This window comes from Cherax quadricarinatus, chromosome 68, assembly GCF_038502225.1.
Source record: "Cherax quadricarinatus isolate ZL_2023a chromosome 68, ASM3850222v1, whole genome shotgun sequence".
In the NCBI taxonomy this organism is placed as follows: domain Eukaryota; kingdom Metazoa; phylum Arthropoda; class Malacostraca; order Decapoda; family Parastacidae; genus Cherax; species Cherax quadricarinatus.
This window is the reverse complement of record NC_091359.1, coordinates 15,885,848-15,891,463: the sequence shown is the minus strand read 5'-3', so window position 1 is coordinate 15,891,463 and position 5,616 is coordinate 15,885,848. Positions and strand designations below refer to the sequence as shown.

The 5,616-nt window shown below is 40.3% G+C and overlaps 1 pseudogene; it reads right to left on the bottom strand.

Moving 5' to 3' along the window:
- Window positions 1-5,240: 5,240 nt before the first annotated feature.
- On the bottom strand, window positions 5,241-5,362 carry LOC128697934 (5S ribosomal RNA; annotated as a pseudogene).
- Between the last annotated feature and the right edge of the window lie 254 nt (window positions 5,363-5,616).

Sequence of the window (5,616 nt, the reverse complement as noted above, 5' to 3'; positions counted from 1 at the left end):
GGGACTCTAAGAATAAAATGATAATTAGAATGGCAATTAAAAATATATTAATCAAATATAATTATCAGGAATTATATAAATGAGTGGTATAACCTTATCCTGACAATAACTGGATGACTCCGTTAAAACGTAATAGCATTATATTCAGGACCCTTGCTTAGAAATTTTTGACCGTTGAGCCGAGTTATTTAATAAGTTTATTCAGGTATACACAAATAAAATTACATAGACTATCATACATAGCAGTATATGTGTAAAGAACCTAGGATAACCCAAAAAAGTCAGTGACTTATTTCCATTGGGGTCCTTTTACTACCTTATTATTTTTATAATATAAAGAAGATAATATCTTATTATTATACTAAGAATAAGGTAAAATGAGTTATTTATGTTTACAGGAGTGTTAACTAAAACAAAAATAATTTTCCTCCCTTTCTGTCGCCCACTATGATAACATGAACGTAGATAAGTATGTTAGGTAAGACACATATGCAACAGTTAGACAACTTTATTCCGAAACGTTTCGCCTACACAGTAGGCTTCTTCAGTCGAATACAGAAAATAGGCAGGAACAGTAGAGATGTGAAGACGATGTAATCAGTCCATCACCCTTGTAGTCGTAGAATTCCAGGCCGAGGGACTGACAACCTCAAATTCTACGACTACAAGGGTGATGGACTGATTACATCGTCTTCACATCTCTACTGTTCCTGCCTATTTTCTGTATTCGACTGAAGAAGCCTACTGTGTAGGCGAAACGTTTCGGAATAAAGTTGTCTAACTGTTGCATATGTGTCTTACCTAACAACCTGTCGGTATTGTATACCATTTTGATGTAGATAAGTATGTTTATGGAGCAACTTGCAATGTGAACAAACTGACTGATGTTGTAGTGGCCAGGCTTAGGCTTGGTTACAAGCAGCTTGGGAGACACACACATGATGATCAAACTAAATGTAAATTATGTGATCAGGCATATGGTCACTGTCTTGAACACTATGTGCTTAATTGTCCACTTATTGAGGAATACAGAGATAGTATAATAATCTATGTGACATGTCAAGATATCTTATTAATGAAAATAAGATACCAGATATACTAAGCAAATTTCCTAAATTTGCTTGTAACAGATAAGTGAACTGTAGATATAAATCCATATGTACACCTGTTAACCCTGTTGGGGCCTGGTTCCTAGGCCTGTAGTGTATCCATATGCTCTTGAGCTACCGTCCACAGGATGGATGTGGGATGCACAATAAACTAGCACTTCGGTGGCAAAGTCTAAATCTGTCGCTACATTCATTAGGCACTTTTTGGCTCTCTTCTTGAACTGGTTCATGTTATGACTGGCTTTGACATGTACAGGCAGTCTCTTTCATTTACCTGGAGTTTACCTGGAGAGAGTTCCGGGGGTCAACGCCCCCGCGGCCCGGTCTGTGACCAGGCCTCCTGGTGGATCAGAGCCTGATCAACCAGGCTGTTACTGCTGGCTGCACGCAAACCAACGTATGAGCCACAGCCCGGCTGGTCAAGTACCGACTTTAGGTGCTTGTCCAGTGCCAGCTTGAAGACTGCCAGGGGCCTGTTGGTAATCCCCCTTATGTATGCTGGGAGGCAGTTGAACAGTCTCGGGCCCCTGACACTTATTGTATGGTCTCTTCACGTGCTAGTGACACCCCTGCTTTTCATTGGGGGGATGTTGCATCGTCTGCCAAGTCTTTTGCTTTCGTAGTGAGTGATTTTCGTGTGCAAGTTCGGTACTAGTCCCTCTAGGATTTTCCAGGTGTATATAATCATGTATCTCTCCCGCCTGCGTTCCAGGGAATACAGGTTCAGGAGCCTCAAGCGCTCCCAGTAATTTAGGTGCTTTATCTCCGTTATGTGCACCGTGAAGGTTCTCTGTACATTTTCTAGGTCAGCAATTTCACCTGCCTTGAAAAGTGCTGTTAGTGTGCAGCAATATTCCAGCCTAGATAAAACAAGTGACCTGAAGAGTGTCATCATGGGCTTGGCATCCCTAGTTTTGAAGGTTCTTATTATCCATCCTGTCATTTTTCTAGCAGATGCGATTGATACAATGTTATGGTCCTTGAAGGTGAGATCCTCCGACATGATCACTCCCAGGTCTTTGACGTTGGTGTTTCGCTCTATTTTGTGGCCAGAATTTGTTTTGTACTCTGATGAAGATTTAATTTCCTCGTGTTTACCATATCTGAGTAATTGAAATTTCTCATCGTTGAACTTCATATTGTTTTCTGCAGCCCACTGAAAGATTTGGTTGATGTCCGCCTGGAGCCTTGCAGTGTCTGCAATGGAAGACACTGCCATGCAGATTCGGGTGTCATCTGCAAAGGAAGACACGGTGCTGTGACTGACATCCTTGTCTATGTCAGATATGAGGATGAGGAACAAGATGGGAGCGAGTACTGTGCCTTGTGGAACAGAGCTTTTCACCATAGCTGCCTCGGACTTTACTCTGTTGACTACTACTCTCTGTGTTCTGTTAGTGAGGAAATTATAGATCCATCGACCGACTTTTCCTGTTATTCCTTTAGCACGCATTTTGTGCGCTATTACGCCATGGTCACACTTGTCGAAGGCTTTTGCAAAGTCTGTATATATTACATCTGCATTCTTTTTGTCTTCTAGTGCATCTAGGACCTTGTCGCAGTGATCCAATAGTTGAGACAGACAGGAGCGACCTGTTCTAAACCCATGTTGCCCTGGGTTGTGTAATTCATGGGTTTCTAGATGGGTGGTGATCTTGCTTCTTAGGACCCTTTCAAAGATTTTTATGATATGGGATGTTAGTGCTATCGGTCTGTAGTTCTTTACTGCTGTACAATAAAAGGTGATTAAAGCCTGACCACTGACTGTGGGTACTACAAAGTTGTGCTCTCTCCCCCTAGTACTATGATTGCTTTGGTTCTCAGCCTTGACAAAATTGGCAGCAAGATATTCTGGACATGAGCAATTTTATAAACTTGATTTAACTTCAGCTGTTTTACTCTGTCTTCAACATCCAGCATATCCAATAGTTGTAATTTATCCTGGCCTACATGTTCTCTTGGACCCAGGTCCAGGATGAATCTTACCATTTTGTTCTGGGTGATTTGCAGTCTACTTTCAGTTTTTTTTTTTTTTTTGTCAAGGCAGAGTACCATGAAGAGCAAACGTAGTCCATATGACATTGTATAAGAGCTAGACATAGAGTCCTGTGAGCCACAGTAGGTAGGCACTGTGCTTGTCTGTAGTGCGCTCGTGTGGGTGTATGACCCACTTAATATTTGTATTTATAACTCATTACAATTGTGACCGGGTGTGGACGTGTCAGTGGCTCATTACTTTGTAATTTGTTCATGATTGTAACTATGTATAGGAGTGTAAATGGTTCATTACCTTTGTAACTTGTCATGATTGTGACCAGATCTACCTGGAGTTCGTTACCTTTGTAACTAGTTCAATTATCATAACTTTGGGTCCCAGTCCCTGGACCCATTATGTACCTCTGTAATCTTTTGACTACCGCCCACAGGATGGGTATGGTGTGCATAATGAAGATATTAAACTAACTGTAAAGGAATTTCGGTCTGGAATTCGCTTTCTTTACTACACTGTTCCCTATCAATTCTCCTGACATGCATGGGTCAAAGGGGATTCCCAGATATTTTACTGAGGAAACTGAGGTGATGGGTTTTCCATTACACCGAACATTAAAATTATTTGCCCCTCTCAGTTTATGTTTCGTGCCGAAGATTATGGCTTCCGTTTACCCAAGGTTTAACGATAGTTTGTTGTCTACTAACCATTTGCTGCAGCACTCCAATCTCAATGTTATTACATTAGCTATATCTTGTGAGTCTTTACCTGGCACTAACAGAGCACTATCATCCGCATACAGCAGGAGTTTGCACTTGACACTGATGGGCATGTCGTTTACATAACACAGGAATAATAAGGGACACAGAATACTACCTTGGGGAACTCCACATGCTATCGGCATGAGTTCTGATTCTGTTTTGTTGATTCAGATGTTAGGAGACAGGGAAATTCACGCGCCTCTTTTAACCTGCTACGATTCCCTGCTGGGAGACGTTACTGTTACTGTTGAACTAATTCCTCGGATGGTGGCTTAAAAAAGATGCTTTATTGCCGATTACAGAAGACTTTCAAGGAGGTTTTTGTCTTTACCCTCTCGAACATAACCACAAAACAGAGTCCATTCTCTTCGTGTTACAGGTCAGAGAAAACTTACTAGCAGGATTTTGCGTCTACCCTCTCGTGCATTTCCATTTTCTAATTACATTGTGATGCAGTTGTTGTGTACACTTATGGTTCAGTCATGTGGAGGGTCGGGATACAATGCCATGTTTCGTTGGTTAGTTTAATTGCTATATTGTGCACTTCATACCAGCCCTCTGGATTGTATTTAAAAGATGACAGAGGCATATAATGGATTCAGGGACTGGACACTCATGTAGTAGCAGGTTAGTGGTAATGAACTACTTATAATTTTCATGTTTGTCTTCACAAAGTTGAGTTACGTAGCTGTTTTAACTTCTAAGGTTATAATTATAATTGATTTCTACTGTAACTTACAGTTAAGCTTTAAATAATAAGCTATTACAATATAAAGAAGTTAATTTGATTTTGGGGGGTTATCCTAGGTACTTTACACATATATTATGTATGATAATTGTACTTAAGTGGACCTGCACCTAAAAAAAACTTACCATCCCATGATGATTGTAACCAGATCACAAGAACTTGCCGTCTTTCCCGACCTTGCTTTTCAAGGTCACTTGCGTTAGTCTATCGGCAACTTCACTGCAGACTTGTATGCCCTCTTTACAGGACATCTTATACATTACCACCTTGTCTGTGACAAGGTAGTAATGTTTAAGATGTCATACACGTAATGCATTACGAAGAAACCAATCAACAGATTCATCCTGTATTTGGCTCCATGTAGAGCCTTGTTACTATGGAAGCCAACACCCATTTCCTGTCTTCGTCATCTGACGAAGTGTCCTGTGTCCTGTGTCCTGTTTCCTGACGAACCTAACCTATCCTAGTAAGTTTATTTAGGTACAGGCACATATAAGTACAATTATCTAGTAACAAATGTATAAATTACCTAGGATAATCCAGAAAATTCAGACAAAGTGACTTATTTCCACTGGGGTCCTTGAATTATTATTATTATTATTATAAATGAAGCGCTAAACCCTTAAAATGAATGCCAACATCATTTGGTGTTCCGAGGTGGTCACCCTTCCAAGTACTAACTAAACCCAACGTTGCTTAACTTCACTGATCAGACGAGAAGCGATAGTGCATTTAACGTGGTATGGCCGCGGATATTGTTAATGTTTGTCTTACAATTCTCTTCACTCGCTTACATTTTCAACATTCAAGTGATCAAGTGCTATTATCTTGGCCTACCCCAAGTTTATTCCTTATATCTCATACCGGACTTTTTTTTTTTCCTTAGCCGCACAGTTCTGATCAATCCTTTATACCTGAGTCGATCAATATGGAGAACAGCTGCTCGACTGAGTTTGGCGATAATTTATATTTTAAAGTGTACAACATTAAGTGGAGTGTAAAAGAGAT